At 44.6% G+C, this 26505-nt stretch overlaps 1 protein-coding gene across 1 annotated transcript in view; it reads left to right on the top strand.

Annotated features, from left to right (window-relative positions):
• Window positions 1–4314: 4314 nt before the first annotated feature.
• LOC105278587 (MOXD1 homolog 2) overlaps window positions 4315–26505 on the top strand; it is a 192013-nt gene continuing 169822 nt past the window's right edge. The window contains exon 1 of the mRNA XM_011337793.3: window positions 4315–5174. The gene's annotated coding sequence lies outside the window, so the exon portion shown is untranslated. The remainder of the gene's footprint in view (window positions 5175–26505) is intronic.

The following is a 26505-nucleotide window of genomic DNA, read 5'->3' as shown; positions in this document are numbered from 1 at the left end:
TGTGTAAATCGTTGACGTTTCCTGGCTTTTTATTCCCGAAGCCGAACGCGCTGGTTACAGTGCGCAAATATGATCGATGGTAGCGTGACAGCTCTCACGGGACTCGTGAAATTCGTTTGTTGCAGGGTGTAGCGTAATAAATTGATAGAGTGCTCGCGACGATGCGTGTCTATGCGGACTGTGAGATATTTGTAAATTAAATGCGCTGCCGCAGAAAATAAAAGGATAGTTATTCTTGACGAACGAAGTACCTGCTATATAACGATATAGTGGTAAATTATAATGTAGAGGAAAGGTGAAATTTACTTAATTTAAAAATTAAAAAGTATTGACAAATTATTTTCTATCGAAAAATCGAAAAGTATGGATTTAAATGTATTTTACTGGAACAAGAGTTTGCGTTACATTTCATAATTGTTATGGGTTTTCACAAGCTTGACTAAAGTGCGTTAAATGGCGAATTGTAATATTAAATGTGATTCATTCATGTTTCCTCTCTCTAAACGATTAGAATGGTAAGATTCCGTGATATAAAACACCATAATAAATCGTTATTTTTATGATGAACACAATCACGGTCCATACGGAGAAAATCAGGTTTTCAGGATCCCCCTGAACACATGTTCGTTTTGCATCGGCGTGTTTAGAGCGCGTGCGAGTCAGTCCCCGGGCGTTCGCGCCAATACTTATTTGCGGCTTATGAAAATTTTAAGTCTCATAAATCACGAGTTATGGAACAGATGTAAATTACGATTATTACCGGTTTTACTGCGCGCGAGAGCGCTTCGGTAATCCGATGCTGTCGCACCGTAAAAGCGAAAGTGGGGAATCGCAATAAGCGGAAGTTTTACGGTCGACTGATCGAAGTGGTGGCTTCAAATCGTGCAAAATAGAATTGAGGACCGCCCCAGGGTGCCAAGGATGACCGGATGTATTTATTCGCGATACATTAGTCCATTGTCCTGTCTGTCATAGACAAAGATAGTGTTAAATGGTTTTTATTTGTGACGTACCTTTCTCTCACGTGGAGAAGAAAGTAAAACCTTTTGTTAGCTATGAGCAAGCCCAACAAGCGTGTCGCAACGCAAATAGGAACAAAACTGCACACAAAAATTTATGGCGGTCACGATCGCGCTAGCTGTAAGAATAAGGACCATTCAGCTTAAAAATTGGCATATCAGTTTTTCGAAGGAACGACCTAAAATAGGGCAAATGTCATCCGTTATAAATCACTATGCCTATCCCGTTGTTCGTGTTACGGTAAAATCATCCGTCGGACCAAACGATACGGCTAAATGGTAAAGGCCGAGACATATATTTTATATGGAATACTCACGAATGTCCACGTGCTCCGCTGAAAACTTCGATCACTATCGTTTTGTGTTGGAATTCGGTGCATTTCCTGCTATTTTTTCGCATTTAAAATGTCATTGTTTAAAACCATTGTTCGGTCATCGATGGCCTAGCGGGACACGTTAAAAGTTATCGGCGTATTTATGGCCATGGCTTCCCGCACGTTTCGAGAATCTGGGGCGCTTGTCTAAAAATTTTAACCACAGGATAAGAAGAGATATCTGTGCCAGGCGAGTTGACACTTTGACGTGAGCTCGATACTAATGTCAAAGTTATTTGTAACAACGGTTAAATGAATGTATGTGCGCGGTAGTATGTTTCCAGTAACTATATATAATTTATTACGATAATGCGACACACTACATGTCTGAGCATTATTTCGTGATTGATATTGCGATTAATAATCATGAGCTAAGTTTTTTTAAGCGACGTTGGCATCAATTCGACATCGTTCGAAGCGAGCGACACGTCACCGTTGATTCTTCTGCATTCACGAGTATCAGAATAATGAGGATATGTATTTTTGCATATATCGAGTCTTATTGCGCAATACGTTTCCAAGTGTCGTTAAAGTCAAGTGCCCATATTGTCTACCGGGAAACTTAATCTTCTGCTGCTGCTTCTGCTGCTTCCAGGCGAATGAGGTTTCATTAAAAAAATCCAATTTTCAAGAGCGACTACGCTCAAGCCAAGGGGCAAGAATTAAATTCTGCGTGCTTCTTCTTTTGCTTGCGGCAGCGCGAAATTTGATGGGCTCGAAAGGAGACCCACCAAGACACCTGGATAGTCATCTAGTGCGTAAAGAGCTGATATTGAAGAAAGGAGATGCACAAGGAGGAACGGCTACCGCATCGATAAAAGGCATTTTAATTACGTTAGATTTACTATTAAACGCATTATTCTCCGCAAACAGAGTATCAGTGTTTTGCGCGTTTCATAGATAACTGTATGGATTATTAAAATTATTTAAATGATTTATCTGCAAAGTGAATTGGAAAATCACTTTGGAGATAAAGCTTGTAACATGGAAAACAATTGTAACGCTAGATTTTTAAATTTTAAACCTAAAAGGGTTTGGTGCAGATAAAAAGAACAGTTTGATTTATCGATAGAATATAATTTATTCATATGAAAAGAACGTACGTGTTTCAATTCCGCCGATGTCACCGCTGATGTAATCATGTAAAATGTAGGCACTGAGAATGTATACCAAAGCGTGAGATAGCATTGTCGATGACTATGAGTAATGACGTCTGCACGACCTACTTTGCGATACTTCCGCTCGTGTGACGCTCTTACGCGGCGATGCCTCGAAGTAAAGGGTTCTACATATTCAATTAAATCGGCGGTTAATTGTGGCCGGCGCGATGCGGGCGTCACGATGAAAATCAGCGTAACACGTGAAGCACGAGAACTCGTTGCGCGCGTCGAATTTATGCGCGTTACTCGCAGTCGAAATGGAAATGTCGCTCGCATCGGCGCCACTTGCCGATTGCGAGGGTTGTGAAAAATGTCTTGCAAATAGCGGCGATGTAATTACGCGATTCGTATCGAAACCCGCGCCGTGAATATGCAATAATCCTCGCGGACCGTGCTGTTTCAGCGCGCGATGAAAAGAATGTATAAGCAGGTCCGCAAATGAATCCGAATTGCGTTAAAATTACAGCATATCGGGCTAAGCAAATTTCCGCTGATGCGGGAATCCCTCCCGCATGTATCGGGATCTCGTAATGGAGATTTGCTTCGGGATAATTTGCCAAAAAGATATACGTTTTTTTCGTAATTCGACGATTTCTTTCAAGTAACTCCAATTGCGGCAGACGTTTTCGCGACGTGTCAACGTACAGCAGCGACATTAAGCGAAACATTTTCCGGGGTGCGCCAGCCTTGGTCGCTCGACCGCGTCTTGCATCGATGAACCGTGAAAATGACTGCGCTTCGCTTCGTACGGTAGAAATTTCCTTCTCGGTTCTATCGGTCGTCCGATCGTCGAGATCCGACGGTCAAAGGGAAACGGGAGTAACACGCCTTTCCTCGAGGAGCACCCGCTCGCGTGCTCGCCAGTATGATAAAGAGATTTCCGCTCTCTTCTGCCCCAACTCCACCCGTACCCCTGCCGATCCGAGAAGAATGGCACAAGTGGAAGTGTCGAACATGTGCCCGGGATTGGCCGGCGCGCTTTCCTCGGCCGGGCTGGGTCCCGCGGAGTCAGGTGCAAGGAGGATGTACATGCGCGCGGACGTCGAAATATTTCTGAAAGCAACGGCTGGCCAGGACGCGAACGGAGGATGAGGCGATCGGGGAAAGAGAAGAAGAGAGAGCGCGCGGGTGGATGACGAAGGACATGGAAGCGAATCAGAAGGTTCTCGGCGAAGGGTGCAATCCTGGCGTGCGCTCGCGAAGAATGGAGAACGATGGAGGAGGTTGATCGTGTCGTGTGCGCTGCTGTCTCGTGAGAGGGAAAGAGAAAGAAAGGGAGACAGAGAGAAATAGAGAAAGAGAGAACGTAGGTTCGGTCATACGTACGCGAAGGGTCGGTGTTAGGCAGTCGGAACATGGCATAGCGCGCCGGGAAGGACAGGCCCCATGGTCTCGGAGAGACGTGAGAGGTGGAGGAGCGACCACCACTGGAATGCGAACGGAACGAGGACGGCGAACAGGCCGAGGAGAAATAGAGGAAGGGAGAGAGAACGAGTGAAGGAGAGAACGGTAAGAAGGAACGGTTCCTGAAGGGGCAAAGAGAAATTGTGTGAGAGAGAAAGAGAGAAAACGGACACGCGAGAAAGAGAGATGAGAGAGAGAGAGAGAGAGAGTTAAAAGAGTAAGGGCAAGAACGAGAGGTGAAAGCGGAGAAGGGATTTCCCTCGGACGGGGGATGGTGCGCGCGTAGGGTCGCGCGCGCGACAGCGAGTGCGGGTGCCTCGGAAGGGATGCGGAGGGGGAGAGAGAACGGTGGGGACTCCCTAGGCCGGAGAAACCAGTCGAGTCCCGGCTTCAGGTCGCGGCGGCGTTTCAGTTCACAGGCTGGTGCCGTGACGTGCGGTTGGCCTGCGCGGTTGCGCTGACGGGGTGTTTGTCTTCTTCGCCGAGTAAGAAAACGAGACAGAAAGAGAGAAGAGAAGAGAGGTTTCGATTGGTCTAACGTGACAGAGGACGAAAAGCGACGACGACGACGCCAGTGATATCCCCGGGAATTCGAATAACCGTGCGATCCGGAGACGAGATTGAGGTTACGCGTCTCATCGAGTGGTACTCTTCTGACTCCGATCTGACGGACGCATCCCTCCTGACGCTTTCGAGGGAGAGAAACGGAGAGAAAGACACAGAGATTTGTACGTAAAGATATTTGTGCTCTCCCGCGAGTTGGAAAATTCGTCGAGACCCGTCGGTCGCGATCGGTGACGCGTCGTCGGTCGGAAACGTCCGAATGAATCGGTGCGCGATTTTCGGAGCATCGCTGACGACGCACGCCGAATAGCAGGGCACAGAGCGGATTGACGGGCGAATAAACAGATCGAGAGGGTGCGAAGTGGCTGTCCACCGTCCATCGACTCGTCGCCGAGAGTTATCGGCCCTGCGGTTTGCAAGAGAGGCCCGTGATCGCATGCGGGGCGCTCGAAAAGTGAGTGAGTGACAGTGGCGGAAGTGTGTGATCGCGCGCGCCAGGAGTAGACCGGCTAGGAGGATAGAGGGGAGGATTCTTGACGACGCGGGCGTGTGTAACGAGGGAGGATCGTCGTTTCCGCGAGGGTCGAACTCTCGACGCTCGTCAAGATCGCCGCGGATCCTCCGAGACGTCTCGCCGTCGGCGTTTCCGAGTGGTAAGTTTCCCTTTCTGACTCATACATCCGCTCGGCGAATCAACAGCAATCGGGAAAAGTGCCGGCGCACCCTAAAAACGCAACAATCCCAGGAATGTCTAGCGAGCGTACGAGAGATCAGATAGTTCATCTTTGGACCGTTCACGACGGTCCTTAATTAAGAATGACACTTAAGGCGTAGAATAATGGCGCAATTAACGATTATCTGTCTCTCGCGAACTTAACCTATTTATCGCAAGGCTTGAATTTCCTCCAAGGTATTATCACGTTTCTGCTTCGCAAAAGTCTTCGTCGGAAACTCGGACGAATTCGGTCAATGCTTTTGACCAACTGGCAAATGCCCTTTTTGTAGGGATAAGCTGTTTACTGCCTCGTCCTTCCGATGGTTGGCCCAATTTTTGGGTCCGCCGGCGAGAAGTTCCGGCTAAAAAGAATTTGTTGCGATCCCTCGACGCGATGTTTGTGTCGTTGTCAACCCGTGAAGTTTTGTGGAACCGGTCTAACGGGTGATCGCGAAACATAGACTTTTGGATGGGACCGGATGGGGCGGGAGGGTCTATCAACGTTGATGGTATCTCACGGTGACTCGACACAATGATACGAATGTCCAAGAAAAGAGATACTTTACCTTTGAAGCGCTCCCCACAGCGTATCTTAACTCAGCGCGCTAGAGGAATCTTACTATCTCGCCTTCGGGTTAAACAACGCACATTATTAAAAGTTGTTCAAAAGATTTGAAAGTTTTATGCACCGTTTCTACGCGGCGATCCTCCTGCGGTATGAAAGAACGTCTTACAGTGAGGAAACTCCAATATGATTATGTAGAGAATACTTGCTATCATTTTCTCTTTGTTACGTATTTCTACTTTTGCTCTGTTCAAATGGGGAATCTAAAGAATTCTCTTTCTGGATATGAAAATGTAGTATTTTTATCTGAAAGACTGATGACGCTTTCGTTGATTACATTTACTCGCGCGATGCTAATTTATCCTCTGTAAATTATTGTATCTTTATAAATACTCCGTGACAGGTAGCGAAACGTCCGAACTTGTCTATTTGCTGAGAAAATAATACAGGTCGATGCTCAAATGGCTGTAAGCGCTCAATATTATATCACTGCATCTCTCTTGACAGGAGTTCTGAAATTCCGGACAAAAACTATTTCTACCATTTGTTCGAGCGTAAAAAGCGCTTCTACACGAATAAGAAGACTTACGGATCGCTTTTATTTCTCGTTGGGAAAAATTATTACCGTGCGCAGTCGGCAGTGTGGATGGCGAAAGTCAACAGTTAGCTCGCCACGATTCGATAACCGGAACGATCGGTGTTTCTGGTTCACCTAGCGAATAGTTGCCAGCGAGAGAGAGAGGGGGCGAAAGAGAGAGAAAGTCATTTTGCCAGTAATGCCTCACGGTAATATTCACAGATCGATGTTTATGCCGTGGCGGCTGTCACGCGCAGTCTGTCGCTCCGCACAATGCAGTTAAATGCGAAAGTGATCCCGGGCTGCAAAAAAAATGAAAAAAAAAACACGGAATCGCGCGATCGTAAAACACAGAAGCTCTCGATCATGCGAAATGCACGCACGCACCGGTGACGCACACGCGTCACCGGTGTGTGCATCGATAAAACGACGGAATCAAATTCAGATCCCGTTTAAAGTTCGCGTTAAATCCCCTGAAATTTCGCAGCCGCACGACGCGGACTAATGTCCCGCGAACATACAATGCAAGCCTTCATTAGCCTGCATTAGCATCGTTCCCGTTCGTGACAGGTTTTTTGATGGACACGTAATCGATGCTCAACAATTTATACATACAGAGCCCATAATGACCAAATTATTCGACACTCAAAACTTGTTTTGTCGAATTAAGTTTCAGCACTGTAAATGAGCGGCGCGAAGTCGGTGCCTGATTAATCTAATTTAATTAAGTGTCTTCGAGGGCTCAACGGTAAATTGTTTAATGGAGTGACAGAGGTTTAGGTAGATGGAATCAAAGCGAAGTCGCAGCTCCCTTGGAATTTGTGACGTTGAAAACTCTCCGCGCTACCCAGATCGGCAACGATCGATTCTTCCGCTTTAATGTCGCAGTCAATGACACTCGAAGGACCTCACGCCTGATGAGACTGCAAATCTCGGGCCAAAAGCGACGTCCCGAGTCGATCCGTGAGTCCTCAATGAGACCTGACAATGACCGGCCTAATTTCTACGGCACGTTCGTGGGTTCCTTTTTTTCTGAAACTGAAGTTCCCAAGTATAACGGCGCAATCGGTGCCAGTGAATTTAAGAGCATTGTCGTGTCGCGCGACCAAGTCGAAAATAAGAGAAGTTTGAACGAAACTCTTTACGTCGTGGCCCACCGCGAGGAATTTTTCTTCCTTTCTTACGATCTTTCTATTAGGTGCGCGTGAGTGTCCGTAAATCTTAATTCATCGGAGACAGCATTGCTCTAAAGCAAGCATTCCTGCTTAAGATTTATGGTAAATGTGTATTTTTTCATCTTCTTTTTCAAATCCTTATACAAATATATGGTATTATTAATAAAATCACAAAGGGAAGGAACGTTTTGATCAATATATCTTGGCTAACGTCAATGGTTTCAGTTTTCTGTTCTAAATCTTTAGTACTCTAAAATTTTGAAGTGTCGTGTATTTTTTATCATTGTGATTGTATTTATATGAACTTCTTCCAGCTACCTGGGAACTATAAAATCAGAAAATATTGTATTTGTAACGGATAATCTCAATAAAACCTCGAGCATTCTTCTCAGGATGATCATTAGGACATTGGGATTATCTTGAGAGTCTTGAAAGGGTTAAGTCGGGAATCGCTCACGAGACGTTTTCTAACCCGTAAACAGACCGCAGTTCTTGACGGTGCTCCCTAAACTGTTGCGCGCCTAATAACGCTTTAATACCGACTAACATCTTACGAGCGTAGATTCTACCGGTCCATAAATTATGTTATGAGTGACTTTATGAATGCAACGCGCGTTAAAAAATATAAAAGTGGTGGGAATAACAAATGGTTAGAGACCGCGGTGAATCATTCTTATATTGTAATCTTTATGCGCATGGTGTAGAAACCGCAAACGAAATATCTTGTCTTGATCGCCGCACTGAAATATCTTTTCCTGTTAAATTTATTTAATTTGAATTTGAAACACAAGAAAAACACATGTAACTGTTTTTAAATTCTCTATAACATTTCCTTTCTTTGCAATATGTTTTTAAATCTTAATATCTCTGTGATTCTAAATTATTCGAATAGTATTTCCTTACAATCAAGTAACTTTCAAACTTGAATTAATAAACCGCTCAAAGAGATAGTTCCCGAATTGTGTTTTAAGAAAATAGCTAAACAGAATTCCTCTCAAGTATAACGCTCACACACTAAAATCTACTTTCCTTCTTTGTTATTATTTTCCAAAACCAAACATTTTCCATAATCAAACGAAACTGTTCGCTAATACAAGCAAAATACACACGCTTTAGACCTTATAGAAATAAATAATTTCACGCGCGGGGGTGGATGAGAGGAAGAAAGATGGACTCAGCGAGCGTAGGAGCGATTGAATCGTTCCTGCGTCGATTATATATACAAGAGAGGGAACAATCGACGCGATACATCTCGTCGATATCGCAGCGGATCGCGGCACTCTCGCACGGTCACATTTCCATAAGTTGAGGAATGGGCCCTGCTCGCGGGAGAAGTGCGAAAAGATTGTCGCAGCCGCGAGAAATGGTGGATATCGAGCCGCGGCTGTCGGGCCATGTTTCACGCGGCTGTCCTGCGCCGGGATCTTTACCCGACTATCTCCTTTAAGCTCGCCGTCCTCGTGGAAGATCCTCCGGCGACCGCTTGCGTTTCCCGCACTTCCTTCCCTCTTTCTTTCTCGTCTTATACTGCCATATGAAAATTGCTCTCCCGTGTCCCGCTCGCCGTCCGGCCGCCCGGCGGAAAAGCAATCTGTTAACGGATCCCGTAATCCTTTACTCCCGTAAAGCGCCTTTTCAAATCTACCTTCTACTCGGAGGATTATCGATATTGATATCCATGTATCGATGCTCGTTAATCTCTCTGTAAGATCCTTATCACTCATAAAATTTCACATTGTTCGATGATCGAAAACGTGAACTTACAATTAGAAATGAGTAGCGGCGTGTAGGCATCTCTTTTCGTGGCTTTTTTTTCAATTCTAGAGCTCTCTTTTTTGTGGAGAAATTTTTGAGATATTTTATTCTCATTACATATGTATTATTCTTATTAATATATTGATATACAGCAAATATGTAGATGATATCGTAATGTATGATTTCATACTTTTTGTGTAAAAAAGAAACGAGGAAAACTAATGTCCAGTCGTTGGCATGATGGAACGTCATGAAACGCTGACTGTAATTTAAGCGATGCTGATGCACTTAGGGCGATAAATAGCGCTATTATTTTATAAAATTCTAGTGCATTACGGGGTCGATCGTTTGTTTGACAATTCGCGAAGAACACGGCGTTTGTAGTACGAAAATTCCTCGTAGCTTTTTATTCCGTTACGTGCGATAATAAGGTAGCGTGGCATATTAAATTAGTCACGCAGGCCGTGGCGTGCAATTTGCATTGAAATTGTAAAGATATCGGCAAGTAACGTGCAACGTTCATCTCATACAAGAATACTAGTGCTCAGGAAACAGTCTGCATATATAACTAACGTCTCGTTAAAAATAGTATTCGTGCAATTTCCAGATCGCGCAGATCTCTTACTGGTCATAATGTCAGATTAACGCTCGTTGCAATAATATCTTTATATTATATTTAACCAAGTACAAAGAGAAAAAGAACAGTTTGTACGATATGCGGCGAACTTTTATATCAAAATCTTGAATAAATTTGATAACGATTTTCTGTCCTCCGAAGAAAGATTTCTGTTTAAGAATATCAGATTTTCCTAAACCAGTTTTGTGTGATCTAGAGAGAGTCTGTTTTGAGTGTCTCATCGATCGGTTTAATTAAGCATTTACGGGACAAACAGATACTATTTTAAATTCGTCAGGTACATCGCGCAGTCAATTTTGCACCGACGAGCATAACGTTTATGATAATAGTACCTACTTTCCAACCAGTTCTCGAATAGTTAATACATTCGACGAACTCGCTGTCGTATCAGTAAACCGCCCGCCGGGACCGTCTTTCTCTCTCTCGCGAGCGTGCGATAACGACGCGATCGATCAGACGGATAGAAGGCTCCTTAGTATGCATCATTTGTCGCGTTTATCTAATCCCCGCGAGCGAATCAATGAAAGCCATCGAATCGGGCACTTCCGCCCGCCTGAATTTACGATTGGCCGTTGGCGTGCCCGCGCACGTCCGCCGCTTATCCGCTAATCCGCGTGCGATTTCGCGGATATCTCCCTGTCGCCCTGCCGCCCCCGTATCTCTTGACCAGTAAGGGGTGGAGGAGGGTAGGACGTCTTAAATAGCTCGACGGATAAGACTGTGAGGCGACCGTAAAGGTCGGCATTCCAGTTGTAAGACCTCGATGGATAGACGGACAAGCGAACGGACTCGCTCACGCGAATTCACGTTTCGCGAGCCGGTTGCGATAGAATCATTTTCTTCCTCTCTTTCTTTCTTCCTTGCATTTATGTATATATGTATGTGCGTATACTCATACGTGTTCCAACCATGAGCTTCGCGTTGGCGAGCATACGCGCGCACCCCGCGCGCGTATATCGACCCCCAGGTTTATTTTATGCCTCTATAAATTAAGCGGAGTTAACGCGCGATATGACAGGGATACGACAGCAGCGGCGACGACGATGACGACGTGGACTTCTCAAGAATACATTGCGCTACTTAGCATCTCGCAATTTCATTTCCGGGTATGACGCGACCACATGCCCACCTCACGTCCGTCTCATAAAAGGTTCATTAAAGGGCACGTGTACTACGTGCAGCGTGCAGCGTGCCGCAAAATGAATCGGTAGTCCCTTCCTACGTAATACCCGTCGTAAATCCGTGGCCAGTAATTTGTTACATCTAATTTTCAATTCAAGGCTTTTCCAACATTGATTACTCATACGGCGAGTTTTCCCTGCACTACGCGTAATTCAATTTTTTCTCTGTTCTGTTTTCTCTGCCTCGCTCTTTTTCTGCTGCATTTCATGGCATTCCCTTTTTAGCACGCGATATCCTTCATAAATCATGTATATGTATTTGTAAAACAAGTCTGTGAACCAACTCGGCGTTTTGCGTTATTCGAGTTACGTCATTATTAAAATGAACAGCTCATACGTTTATTTTGTTCTGCTGCACTCTGGCTGCTATCCACATGAGCCCCTGACACCCTTTCACTTTATAGGCAAATCACGCATTTGTCACGTATTTCCGCCCGCGCATGTATGTATGCATCAAGTTTTTCCTCACATCCTGTCACCTTATGCAACGCCTGCCAAGCGTCGCAGTCTGAGAACATGAGATATCGTCACGTGCATTGTTCTCTGGTTGATCTGATCTTTTAGTGTGACTTTCTCCGGGAAAAATACCATTTTCTCACAAAATCGTAACACACTTCGGAAGTTTGCCGTTTTCGTACGCTCGCATTTGCAATAACAATTGCTTTACTAAGCATTGCAAATAAAAGAGCTCTGTACGACTGGAAGCAAACGCATAAAATAACATAAAACCGATATTTCTCGCGTATTTTATCGCGTGATTGTCAGGAAAGAATCGAATCATGTAAAACCAATTCATTTAACAAGGTCAAAAAAATTCTTCATCCATGCAAGAATCCACGAAGAATTGAGTTTTTTCTTATCAAATAGAACCTCAGTGTTGAAAAGGGTTGACTCGCGCGACGCGATGTCGAGCGTCAATTAATATCATTAGTCGCCAAAGCTTGATAATACCAATTAGCGAAAGCCGGGCGAGCGTGGCGACTCCCGCTGTTTGACACCCTCTGCAAGCCCAATTATCCTAATCCGGAATGAACAACTACGCGCTACCGTAACGCTGCCAAACACTCGTTCGCGCTGTAACAATTAACGATCGTCATTCCGACATTACTGTACCGACCCTCGTTAATTCCACGCGCGCGACTCTTTATTTAAATTATCTGTCAGCGTCAGTGGCACAGCATAATAATTATGGGACAGGATAAATCTGACGTTGATCAAAGGTCGAATGGCATACCGTGGAAAATCATTCTATGTTGTAGCGCGCGCGCCCGCGCTCGCATCCGCATTCTGCACGAAATGTCAGATTAATCGCAGGTACTAGTGGGCGAAGAGATGATTGTACCACATCTTTACGAAAACTGATTTGTGCTTGGAGATAAATTATTATTTTCTATCTATTCTTTACTGCATATATAATACTTTCCGTTTCTTTTGAGGTCTTTCAGACAATATTTAACGAAGTTGACCGGAATGAGTTATAATGCTATCGCATTATCTACACTTTAAAAAGGATAAGCTTGAATATCGAATGTATATTAAATTTGACATATTTTCTTATCTTTATTCATGTGGTCCTTCAGTCGATTATTATTCAATAGTGTACCAATTCTATTCCCCGTAGTTTCGTAGTGCTTCGCTCGAAGACTATGGCGAATCTCGTGAATTCTGATCGAATTTGGATCGTTAAGAAGTTATTGATAATTTAATTTGTCAAAGTTGCTTATTCTCGTCTCTCGCATTTGTAGCGTCGCTTCTGAGGATGCATCAAATTAATAATCCACCTTTGAACTTTGCAAAATAACGCTGAGCTTGCCAGAATATATTCGAATTGCCTTTAACAAAACAGATTCTCGCTTCTCTTAAATGTTATATACATGTAATTATAAAGAAAATCTGACATATAATTTCACAGATTTATTACAAATTATTACAGTAAGTTGTACAAATATATCACAATTTAGAATTTCAATTCGAGGTTTTTTCTTTCTTTTTAAATAAAACTGATACTTTGATGTTCCATATTCCTCTATTCTCTATGCTATCACCTTTATCTCGAAATGTATTGAAGGATTTACGGTAGTTACTCGACGACGGCGATATTTCATTACGTTACGCTACATTTCCGGTAGCCGCTCTTCTGATCTCGGTCATCCTTCGTCGTAATTGACCGACGAGAGATTCACGTTCGCGCCTCGCCCATGTTGTGTCATCGAGGAATTAATCGCCCAATCAGACAGCCAATCCAGACCGGAATAGTCGTCGAGAATAATGATAGCCATGAGGAATGCTAACGTAGCGGGCGAGAGAGAGAAAACGGAGGCTGCCATGACGTTTTGTCGTTCGATCTATAATTTTGTCGTGGAAAACTTAAATGAAATATGACGGGAAAGGATGAAGGGGGATTATACCGGGCCGATGGGACTGACCCGATGGGCCGAGGCGCACTTACAAATTACGAAGAGAGCGCAGTTGCCGGGGCCAGGGCGACCCGGTAATTTGGGAAGGACGACGAGATTAAGCCGCTCCTCGAAAACCATCATTTCGTCGCGACAGAGGTACATATTATCCCGCGGCGGTAGGAACGCCATGGCGACGACAAGCGGACACTCGCGCTTTGACTTGCTAATGCCGAATTAGTCTCGCGCGCTCGTGGTGATCCCGGGTTCCTTGGCAGTCTCGCGCGAACCACCCTATGCGATTATTACACAAGTATCGTATTTGTGACGCCGGTATCGATTCATTACGACTGTAGGGATCATTTTATCTCGGATTTGGAACGTTGAATTAGACGGCGAGTTAAATGGTACGTTGTCATACATGGGCGCCATAAAGCCAGAGCTGGAAGAGGCACAAAGTAGCACGTTCTCGAATATTTTAAGCTCTACTGTAATTAAAATGAAGATTGTACTCTTGACTAGATTAAATCATCTAATTGTTCATTTATTGTGTTTTATGAATGTTGGGGTTATGCAATTTTAAAGAGACTGATTGTTATTTCTTTCTCGTTGAAGATGTTTTTGTGTTTTTTTCCCCGGCAGATTGATCTTGCTGATCAGTGACGGACATAGCTCTCGAATTATAAATCAGGTCCTTTGTCGAGTGGACAGCACGATCGATATCGCTGTCTGCCCTTTTCGACGTTTCGAGACCTGCTAAGGCAGGAGTCGTCATTTCGCCACAAGGAAAGTGTATTAGCGGTTCCCTTTGATTTGCTAATTCCCAACTGCCCGCGAGCGGAATGATTCGCCCTTTGATCTTTTGCGCGTATTAACGACACTAGACGCGGACGTTAAGCTGGCGTAATGTTCTTGATTTTCGTGGCTTTGAAAGGAGATGAAAATGTATGCCACTTTTCTGATTGGCAGAGCAGGTGTAGACGCGCGCAGGTGCACTTAAGTAGTTAATGATACTTGATGAGTTTGACGAAACATGTGTTTATGAAACGCAGAGCATTACAAGTACTCAATTATGTTAGCGATACTCCTTGCAGAATTGATATCTTTTGTAGAAAAAGTTTTTAGAAATTAGAAGTTTAGAAAAAAAGTAACATTAAAATAAAATAATTATTTTTTATTTAGTTAAACTGCGAAAAAATGTAATTAGCCCTTTTTTCCGAATATTACAATTTTATATATTCTGTTTTATCCAGAAGTGTTTAATCCGAAAAAGATGTAGATCGTAGAGATGTTAAAAACTCATCTCCCGTTTTTGGACCGGCGAAACGAACGATGCGACATTTATTAATTTGCTTCTTAGCTTTGACGACCGCTTCTTCCGTAGTCATGATTTTATCCTGAGAAAAGCTGTGGCAGAACGAGGTCCCGTTCTTTATTCCTGACACTGAGCATAAATCTGGGATTTCAGAGCTCTACGGAGCGCGCCGGGAATAGAGGGGAAAACGGGAAACGATATAATTAATCGAACTATGATCCTCGTCGTCGCTTTGACTTGCTAATTCGCGAATTCGGCGCCGGCGACGTCGTGGAAAAGCGCGCGACCGCTTTTGTCCCGAGAAATTTTCATCGGCGCCGTTATATTTCATACGTATTGTCTGTTTCGTTCCGTCACGCTTCGCCGGAATCCGGCCATTCAAGCTTTTGTCGCGCGCTAAAACCCCGAGGTATGAACCGAAATGATTAATCGAGTATCGGTATATCGTTGCATCGTGTCGCGTCGCGACGCGCCGTGCCGATCGATGTCGGAATTGATGTAGATTTTTTCGCGTTCACCCTGTAGACGGGAAATCAAATAAACGACGCTATCACCGCGCCGACCCTCGTGGATAACGAAGTTTGTTTTTTCCGGAAAACCTCGGTGCAACGCGCGATCGCGCTGTCCGATGCGCATTTTCGATAAACTGATTTAGGCGCCATTACGCGAAAAATTATCGTCCCACTGCAGTTTATCGCGTGCTGAGAAGTGACCCGATGCGTTTTGCTTTCACTGCGGATACACACTATGTGTACACACGGTTTGCGCAGCATGTCTGAAGAGTTTCGAAATCGAGAACGCCGCTCCACTCTGTCATTACATGGGAACTTATTGGGCAACTTATCACGTTAAACACGAAACGCCCATGAAATTGACGATGAAGAATGGACAGGGCAAAGAAAGCCAGACTCGACAGACTGTTGGACTCGGAAAAAGTTTCTTAGTTTCGAAATTAGAGATCATTTTGATCCTGAAAATAAATTTTTTCATTGTCTTCGACAACGATGTCGCGGGCGGAAAAACGAAAGGCAGTAGATAAGTCGCATCGTCATCTGCGTCAGATGACAAATGTTGGCCGTAAAGAAATGAATGGGCGGCTCCATACGTCAGATAATTATATTATGGTGCTTCTGGCGAGTATATTTTTAGTCTCATCTAGCATGAGCCGGTATCACGCAGGACACCGGTGGTCCTCCCCTAACCGTCGCATCCCTCTCTCATCCGGCGCTGCACGCTTGTATCGCGCGCAGATAACAGAAATAGATCCTGTTACGCGAAGGGGTGAAACATTAAATTGTTCGTCATTTGTCCCCTCCGTGCCGCATCCGCGCATTAAGGAGAGAGACGCGCAGCTGCAGCTACGTATCGCCGTCTACAATAATCTACGCGTAGAAGACTATCCGAATTGTCATTTTATGCAGGGGTCCCGCCAGAACCCCGGGAAGTCCCGGTGAATAATGGATATTGGGGATTAAACTTGGAAAAAATGACGGTTGCTTCGAGCGACGCGGTATCCAATTTTTAAGAGCTAATAGAAAAGCCAATTTGTTTCACGAAAGTACGTGGAGTAAACTGTGCGATTGAAAGATTAACCATGAAGTCCTTTGCTCCTGCTTTCTAAGGAGATTTCTTATTGGATTTGCATCATGTATTCGTTTTTAGCACCTGTAATAATTCGTACGAATCACATCTAGCGATTTTTAATTTTACGAGGCAATTATATCTACTTCTCTGAGATATGTTGTCCGGGATTTGGATACGCAATTTACAGTTATACGTATTTACAATTCGTACATATGCACACACGTTGAAAGGATTTCTCTCATGATAATTAGTTTGCAGAGAAGCTAATTCCGGAGTTTAGTACACACGTTTGCGATGCATTGCCTTACGCACATCCGGGAACGGTGCAATTTCAAACATGCTCGCGAAAAAAGAGAGAATTAGTATCAAACGACTCTTAATGCGAACTAGGAACAATCCGCTCGTGGCTGACGGAGAGAGCCGGAGAGAGGGAGGCAGAGAGAGAACTATTATGCAATTCTCCTGTGCCCGCCGGTGCATTCACGTGGTTGCGAGCAAACGGTGTTCTCATGAGCCCGAATTAATCGTGAGCGGCTTGTGCTGTGACCATCAAAGAATTCTCTCAACGAAACCGTCAGAAGCACACGAGTCGTTGCTCTGCTCGACTAGCATGACTTTAAGCGCCCGCGATGATGGGCCCTCGAGCACGTTCGAGCCTTTCCTTTTCGCCAAGCGCCCTTCTATGTGTAAGGGTTCATTTTCGCCTGGTATTAAATATTATCGGCGCTTCCATTCCATGCGCCGTGAGAGTGATAATGGATTTTCAGTGTCGCGATGCGAAGTATTAAAGCGAGGTGCAACCGGTTGGTCGAAAGAATTGTACTTTGAATTTCACAGAATTTCACTCGAGTTTTAAACAATTTTCAATGGCGTTAGGAATATGATTTAAATTGGTAACAGTCTTATTCGATAATTTCATGATAATTTTATGTCAAATAAATTTTCTTGTTGGAATTGTCGACAGGAGAGTTTGAATTCTCATTTCAGTAATTTCCGCTAATTTCCGTATCGCGAGATTCGTCAATTGAAGTTACATGGCAGTTTATTTAATGCTTGCATTGACCTTTAGTCACTGTGAGAGCGCTCAGCTTTCATAGCGATTCATGGTATTCCGTTTCACGGCACGCTGCCGTGCCGGGTAACGCGTAAAGTGAAAATTTGCCTCGGACACTACGGATCGCCACTTGGCACGGGATGCTCATCGACATCGTGCTCGGGCTCTCTCGTTCTTCGTTGAAAACTTCTTTCGCCTCTCGCGCGGAGCTTAATGAGGAAACTTCGAGGTGAAGCTTTCGTCGCTTTGGTGTCACGTTCGAGAATGATGCTTAGCGGCGCTTGTACCTTCTGCGCGAGTGCAGCCACTTTTTCATCTCTCTTTGACGGTTACATCATCGACGATGGCCACGATCAATCTATACATATATCTATTGAATAATTTTTATTCTCGGTACAAGCCATCGATCATTTAACGCAAAACCTCTCATTTATGTCACGTTGAATGACACTTGTAAATTATAATTTACAAACTTGCACTAGTCTAATTAGTTCTAATTTTAATGCACGTATTATCATATGAATGCAATTAACACGCTCGAGATTAAAATACTATTTCTTTTAAAAAGAGGGAACACGATTCCCGCATATTTCTATCTCTACGTTAATCACGAAAACGTTATCGGTTTTCTGATCACAGCCGGTCGCGCGCGCACTTGAAAAGCAACAGCGATAACGCATCTCGAAACGAGTTTCCTTCATTTCGGTGTTTCGGCCGTGGCTTTTTAATTATTTCGTGGGGCGCGAATGACACCGGTACAAATTGGGAGTGAATGGATGGCCGAGGGCTCAGATCGGGTAAATAAATTTGTCGAAGTCCTCGTGTCGTGTCGACCCGGTTATGGAAGGCATTCGAAGTATGCGATGCAAACAGACGGAGAAGAGAGAGAGCGGCCGCTTACGTGTGCAATGCTCCGGCTACTGCGATTAAGTTGCCGGATACTGTGATCTCAAACCTGACTGATCGTCCGTATTCAAGCTTTCAGTTAGTGCGAATTTTATCAATGTTGACAATTTATAAGAACGATGTGCAACAGCTTCCTCTTTAAGCATGTCTAAATATTTAATGAATGTAATTGAACTCGTTCGATCTTTATTTCTTAATCTTTAATTGTTTGGTCTTTATAATTATCTGTTGATGAAGTCTGATTATTCTCTTTCTCTTTTTCTATCTTTATATATATATATAATTTTTCATTTTTAATTTTCATGTTTTATTATATAAAATAATATATTTTATACGTGCGATATACTCGATAATTGTGCATGCGCGGTATACGAGGAAAATAAACCTTGCTAACCTTCCATTTATCTCAACTAATCTAAACAAGATAATTTAGAATGTAACGTGGCGGTAAACTTTATACTCGCAACTCTCGGCTGTAAACTTTCTACCCTTGATTTTCATTAACACTTAACTCTCCGATCTAAACTCTAAACTCTCGAATTGCCAAGTCGTAACTTTGCGACACTCAACTTTCAGCTCCCAGATTGCAGTTTACAATTTCTGTCGTTATTATATTTATATCTGTCACATGTGTAATTTGCATTGTTATTGCACGCCATAATACACACGAGTGGCAAAAAATTAATTAATATTTTCTGTTCCTTAAGCAAGTGGCCAACTAACGTCAATGCGCCAACATTATTCCGATAAAAATCGAAATTATACGTCGGTGTTTACCGTGGTTACTCGGATTGAATCCGATAGTGGCAGTCATGAGAGGGTTAATTGGCAAGTTAAAGCCGGTTCGATAATTAGACCGCGCTCTCGTGCAGAAGGTACTTCAATTCCAGCAGCAAAAGAGGCGTCGCACCGACGTGTCGAGGACGCACCCTTCCTTCCTTCCTTCCTTCCTTCATTTCACAACGGAAGATATTTCTCCTTGAGAGGCGAACATTACATCTCTCGGCGTGAAGCTACCGTGGACCGACATCTAATGATAGCGCGCCCCCCCCCCTCCCCCCAGCTTCTCTGTCGGTGGGTGCATGTAACCGACCGACGACTCGCATATTCGCGCAGCCGCGCGTAGAATTTCCGCCTGTTATCCTCTCCACGTCGACACTCGTTTCCGCAGAAGTCGACGGAAACCCGAGCGAAATTCGTCGGATCGCGCCCGTAACATCCTCCGAGCGCGCGAGGCGAATTCTCGACGCTTCGACGCGTCCGTTAATTCGTCGACGGCTGAACGTCGTTTCGCTCACGTGGAACGGGATCGCGTGCCGCAATCTTGCAATTTGACCTATCGGTTTCTACGCTCGAGAGCAAGAAAATGCCTGCCTGGGAATATGTAAGAATTGAATTGTTTCTCCCTGTCCCTGTCACACTTAATCTCGCGCGCGTCACGATTAAAAATAGAAATAGCTGGTGATTGAATTATTCATCATGTTCATTTCTCTCCTAATTCGTCAACAGTATCATGTAATATGAATTTCGTTGCTTCCAGAGATACTGGAATAATTCGTCCAAGCTTTTGGGAACGTTCAATACTCTAAAAGCTTGTCAGTATTAATGAACCGTGTGTTTGCTATCTTCCGTTTCTCTCTCTTTCTCTCTTTCGGAATTTATCGTTTCCCTGTATGCAGGAGACATACAATGCTAATGACAATTAGCACAAAGAGCATCTTCGCAAAAGTCGTTTCGACGGAACTGTGTCTTTTGCGAGTTGGAGTTCCGCCGAGTTTGCTTGGGTTTCATGATCCTTGCAGAAAGTAATTAGATGCGAGAAACTGCGACCACGCGTTTCCCGTGTCTCTCATGCTACCTCCGTTTTGATCTCCGGTGCTATTGGGCGCGAAAGTAAATTAAAGCAAAGCCGCGCTTTCCGCCTCCGCTTCGTCGGTGACTGACGCCGATCCCTTACATAGGCGGTAAGCAATGCGCGTTGTTTCGCATCGTTGATCGGATCGTGATCTCGTGTAGATGGATTATGAGGTTCTTTCGCGAAGAAAATTGCGCGAGCGTATAGAAAGATGGAATATCGACGAGAATGTTCATAAGATTTTATTCTGTTTTCACACTGCCGGGGAAAATGTTGAGAGGTAAGTCGCTGCTCGAAGATATGCAGAGCAATTGAGTAATATCTGTTTCAGATGATAGTTGTTAATTCCCGTTAATAGCTCGGCTTTATGTACCAGATCACCCGGCGATTTATATCTCTTGTCTGCTACATTAAACGCAGCGACTTTAAAATTAATAAGATTAACATTTGTGCGCAATTATAGTTTTTCAATGGTGGGCGCAAGATATTTGATTCTCTTTAGTTTATACAAGTTACTCGTAAAATTTAGTGATAAAAATGTCAGAGATAAAACATGAAGTAAAGAAACCAACGCGAGAATGGATTATGGAACGCGGCTTGCACATAATTCTATAAAAAAGTCTTCAGAGCGCGCATTTAGTCTGCGGCTTTAACTTTCGCAGAATAACTAACTAAAGTTGGCATTTTTAGAGTAGCTCGGAGACTGGACTATAATTAGTCTTAACTTACAAAATCTCGCAACACCGGGCGAGCTTTTAAGGCGTAACCGACGCTAAAGGATTTAAAAGTTTCATAAACATTTTCCGGGCTCTTATTTCACCGGTGAAAACAACGAAAACATAATTTGGATCGCGTTTTCAAAAGCATTTTAGAACTATTATTATCTTGCGCTTACGAAGTACCAGTACCGACTACTGTTCCGTAGCGCTTACATTACAAACTTGTTCCGTTTCTCCCTGTTAAAAGTATGAAAAAGAATCACATTGTAAGATTAATCACTCTAAGACCAAAATCAAGGCATTTATACATCTACACATTTACACGTGTGCTGACAAACGTCATAATTTTCTGCAAGAAGATTAGGTGACATCTCGCAAAGGATACATATTTTCTAAACTGTAAAACATAAAATATTGCTCTCTGCGGTGGCAGGATTAATCTACGATGTCCGCGTTGAACCGCGATTGTTACGGTATCACGGCGTCTCGCCTAACGAAGGTACTTTCAACGGAGTGCGGATCCAATCTCCACCTTGCCCGCAAGTATGCCATTGACTCGGCCGGAAGACTGGTATATAGATCGCTTTCATCGTTCCCTTTCGCTTTCCGCTCGCGTGCGCGCGAGCCTCCCGCCTTCGCTATTTCGCCTTCGCCTTCGTTCTCGGCCGCTAAATCCATCGGCACTTGCGCCTGTCTGTCTCTCTTTTCCTTTTGCTCTTTCTCTCTTTCTCTCTCTTTCCGCCGTGATCCATCGCTCATCTCCTTCCACTTCCGATCACGCTCGTTGTGAAACCATTTATGCGATAATGCAGTTAGCCATGTGGGCGCGGGATAGCGATCCACGCGCATCGTTGCGCTTTCTGCGATTGCGTTACGTGTAATATCTCGCTAGTGCGGTAAATCATCGATTCGTCATCAAGGTATTCAACGTCAAAACAATGACCGCGATTGAAAAGAGCGATACGTATAATAGAAAAGGAAATATAACCGTGATTTAAAACCCGCGATTCTGCCATTACGTTACTTCCATGAGAAAACGTGATGGAAATATTCTTTTATTTTTATAATGTATATTTAGCTTTAATTTTCCAATATCATGTAATATTTTATACAATGCGAGTGAACATTTCATGAAAGAATTTAATTGAATTAAATATAATACACTATTAATATCTCTGCGCTTGTCTTTAAACTGGAATATCTGATATCGGTTTTTCCACTGTATCGACAATATCTAAATAAAGAGAAATGAAATACTTTTCATATCTGGTAAATTTCTCAGTAGAACATTTCAATGACAGTTATCTCATAAAAAGTAAAAAAGCTTTTACTTCATTTTCAGTAAGTACTTTCCTGACAAGAATAACGCTTTTCATCTTTTACATCTGATTCATCAATTCGCACAAGAGAATATGCGGGCTTTCGGTTCTTCCCGAAATAGATTGTCCTTTCTTTCCCGCGCCAAGAATGTCGCATAGAAGATCTTGAACGAGGGAAGAGCGATATTGTCATTTCCGTCGCGCGTTTCGCTCGTCTTTTCAGATTTTCTTCGCCGTACGAGCTTCTTTAAGTTTAGGGCTGGCGAGGAGAGCCCATTGCGCCCAGTGGAGTGCGAGCATGCGAATTTCCCGCTCTCGCTGGCGGTAGCTGGCGATTCGCTTCAGTGGTAACGGGGTAACACGATTTTCTCTCGTCGTACGCGCACGGTCCCGTTCGCACCGAGTTCGGATGCCATAAATACGCGGACGTGAGCGGGAAACCAACGACTTGTGCCAGAGAAGATGTCGGCCGTTTAACCCTCAGATCGATGCGCTTGGAGCGGAATGTCGCAATCCGCGCGACGTCTCGACGCAAGATCAAAAATGCCGGCTGCAGATGAATGGATATCTAGCAGACAAGAATGGCGCAAAATGAATGATCGTTTTTTTAGCCTAATGATGATCCATTTCGCTTTTGCTTTATCTAAAGTGTCGAAGCGCCTGTTTTTATAGAATTGTTACATCAATAATTAAGGTTTTTATGAAAAAAAACGTTTAATTCTTTAGGTAGTATAGTTATATCAGAGATTATAAAATTCTCATTATATATTTTTACAAAGAAAAATCTATATTCCAAATATTTAAGATATTAATAATTAAAATTGTAATCGGAGATTTTTTTAGTATTTTTTCATTATTAAATTTTTGCTACAAAAAAGTTAATTCTCTATTTTCACGAGAGCGATGTATTATTAACGGTTAGCATGACAGTTAAAATTAAAGTGAAATCATATATAGATTATTCCATAACTCTCGCGTTACATTTTCATTAAATTTTTTGTTACGTTACTGACCATTTCATAAACCTAGTGAAATCGCAAGTAGCGCACGCACTGCAAATTGTTCAGAATAATATCTCGATCGTACGCGGTCGTGACAAATCTCCCAGCAATCGATGTCACGTTGCCATCCTTGAGCAAGAAAGCTTTAGTGCTCGAGGCAACTTGGTCCCAGAATCGAATAAATCTCTCTCTCTCTCTCTCTCTCTCTCTCTCTCTCTCTCTTTCTTTCTCTTTCTCTCTTCTCCTCTTTCCTCTCTGCGGAGAAATAGTGACCGCCGATTGCGGCGGGGGATACGTTTACAAGCTTGCAAAGTGTCCGGGACGGCAAACGCTATTGCCTGTCGGACTCTCTTTATAACAACGTAAGACATCGCGCGGGAGTAACGATCGCGGCCGGCAGTAAAATCGCACCTCTCTTCTCGCCGCTAATTCCACAAGAATGTCACCGTCTAAATAATCGACCGGGTTCTTCTGCAGCGACGATGCTAACAGCATCAGCAGCAAGAGCAGCGGTGGCCCGGAATTCGGCGCCCAAGTTCTGCCGTGCGATTTTAGTGGCGCGGCAGGATCGCCCATGGAATAGCAGAGCATTCGAAATTAACGGTCCGTTTTATGCGCGCATCGGCACTATCCGGAGATATCTATGTACTTAACCCCGCGCCGCAACATCCGTAGATAGCCTTATCAAAAAGTCACTTTCAAGAACGCGTACGCTCGCAACCGGTAGCCGCTTACTGTGATTCTTGCGCACGAGATAACATGAAGAAAGGACCATTGCGGCAAGAATCGAACGGAGAAATGAGGCACGTTAAGCATCATCCCTCGCTATGACGGAGAATTTTCGCAGAGTCGAATCTTGGCTAACGAAACTTAAATTTACGATACTTGGTACGAGAATCTTTTTTTATCACGGAAACGGAGTTTCGGCTCGCGTGTACGTATACTGCCGGTTCATAAAAATCCTTTCGAAATCGCTGACGCCAGAATTCCGAGGGTAGGTAAAGTTAAAATGAGCGAACCTGATCGTCGGGAACTGATTCTTGTTTGCATGATCCCAGGATGGGAACACACTGAGCGGAGAGAACTGGCGCGCCGCTAACAATCCGTAATATTTTCCCGACGGCGGCCCTCCGTTCAGACGGACTCGCTCGGACGCTTCCGGCGAGGATCCCCATTTTCAGTTAATTAGAGATCTTTCCCTCGCGAGAACCACCAGCCGAGTCATTCCACCAACTTCACCGCGCCGTAATCGCACTGCCCTACTTTGCGAACGGCTACCGCAACGCTCGAAATTGCCAGGCTCTACGCTTTTGTTCAGTCTGTTAGCGTTCATAAGTATATAGACGTCTCCTGGCACTTCGGATAAGAGGACAAGGAGAAGAAGTAGAGGAAGGAGGAGGAGAAGAAGCAATAAGAAAAAGAAGAAGACGACTATCCATGCGAGACGTGAATCGCCGGGAGGAAGAGTGCCTCCGTTCGCGCCACGCCGGGATGCCATAAATACGTGGGGGGATACGACCGGCCTGGTCGGGGTGAACACCGAGGGTTCCTCGCTCCCACGTGCTGTTGCCGGCGCGATCGTCGTCCCGGGCGCGTGGGCGGATGCCAGCTTACACGACACGGCGTGGAGCGCGATGCGCGGCTGCAATGGTGGGCAATAAGAACACGAGGACGGGAGAGCGCGATACAAGGCTTGCCGAACGAGCGTGTCTACATACGCGCCGTCTCGTCTCGCCTCTTCGTTCTCTCTCGAGGCGCTCGCACGCGTGTCCCCGATTCCCTTGGATGGCTTCTGCATCGTGGGTCTCGGGGGAATCTCGCTTCTCAAGACTCGAGGCTCTCGGAAGCCGAGAGAGAATGCGTTGATCGGATCTTAGACGGCGGTGCTTCTCTCTGTTCTCATAAAAAGCGCTTTTCGAACGCACTTTAGGTAACGGGATGATTTCATTGAGATATTATTGAGCGACTGGAGACTTTAAAATGTACCAAGACGTTTAGGGACGTGAGTTATCGGAGTTAACTAAATGTCCCAACTTTTCTGCTTTTATTTTTCAACTGAAGTATCCGATATTGGTTTCTTCATTTGAGGTAGTACGTTGGACGATTACCTACCCCAGCCACTTGAACTTCCAATTTTTGATTAAGTGTCAGTAATCAAGTGCAAACGAAGATCGCCCTACTTGATCAGATACTCGCTGCGGGTATAATCGAAATGCTGCTAGGACACATTGTACTCTCTCTTTCTCTCCCTTTCTCTCACTCACGTGTTATCTCTCAACCCCAATCAGCACAAGGGGCACATGAGACAACGTTGCGTGCGGGCTTAATTAATAACGCCAGCTGCGACGGGGCTTGTTTATTTGTGTCTTATCGACGCCGATGACAGAGATACGAGCGCGTCATCGATCACTGTCCACCGGCGTGAGCGAAACGTAATCGGTCGCGCTGTGAAAGATACCCGCGCCGCGTGTGTCACTCGGCGGGCTTAGCCTTGCACCGCGCTTGTCCCGAATTTCCGGATGCCATCGGCGCACATGCAACGAAGAAGGATTACCGGACAGTCGGACGCGTTCGTATCTCGAGCGCGACAGACGGCCGAGTCTGAATTTCCCCGGTACGCGTCATCTCCACGAATGATCCCGGAACGACGGGCTGGAACACTGGCAGACGGCGACGTGCACGGTTCGTACGCTATCACTGAAGCGATCAGTTTCACCGTAACGTGTATTGATGTGTCTCCTTCACATGAAGAAGAGCAACGTGGCATTTAATTAAAGCACTGTCCTCTACTTTACTGATCAAACATATGGCTATACGAGAAAAATACCTGACACATATTTAATGGGGAGGGGAGGGGGGGATAAGTTCCTCTCAAGAACATTTTGGATTTTTCGAATTTGTCAGTGATGCTTGTACCATGCTAATCCGTACCATTTGCGTCTTGTCACGTTATCAATGAACAATCGCCTCCCTTTAACCTTTGTTCATGCCGGTGCGCCATGCTATCTCCCGACGCGCACAGGGCGATGAGCGTATTTCCGAAAGCTCGGCACGGAAATCCGCATGCGGGAGCCGCGGCTGTCCGGGTTATCGTTCCTTGCGGCGGAACGCGGAAATTCGAGCTTGCGTCGACGGGGGAGAGAATCCGGTCCCGCGCACGCTTTCCGCACCCGCCGACTTCCGTTGGCGTGAGAGTACCCTACGGCTACATGCTAGCCTGTTTATTACCC

This window comes from Ooceraea biroi, chromosome 4 (genome assembly GCF_003672135.1).
Source record: "Ooceraea biroi isolate clonal line C1 chromosome 4, Obir_v5.4, whole genome shotgun sequence".
Classification (NCBI taxonomy): Eukaryota; Metazoa; Arthropoda; class Insecta; order Hymenoptera; family Formicidae; genus Ooceraea; species Ooceraea biroi.
The sequence above is the reverse complement of the archived record's forward strand: the minus strand, read 5'-3'. Positions and strand labels throughout refer to the sequence as shown.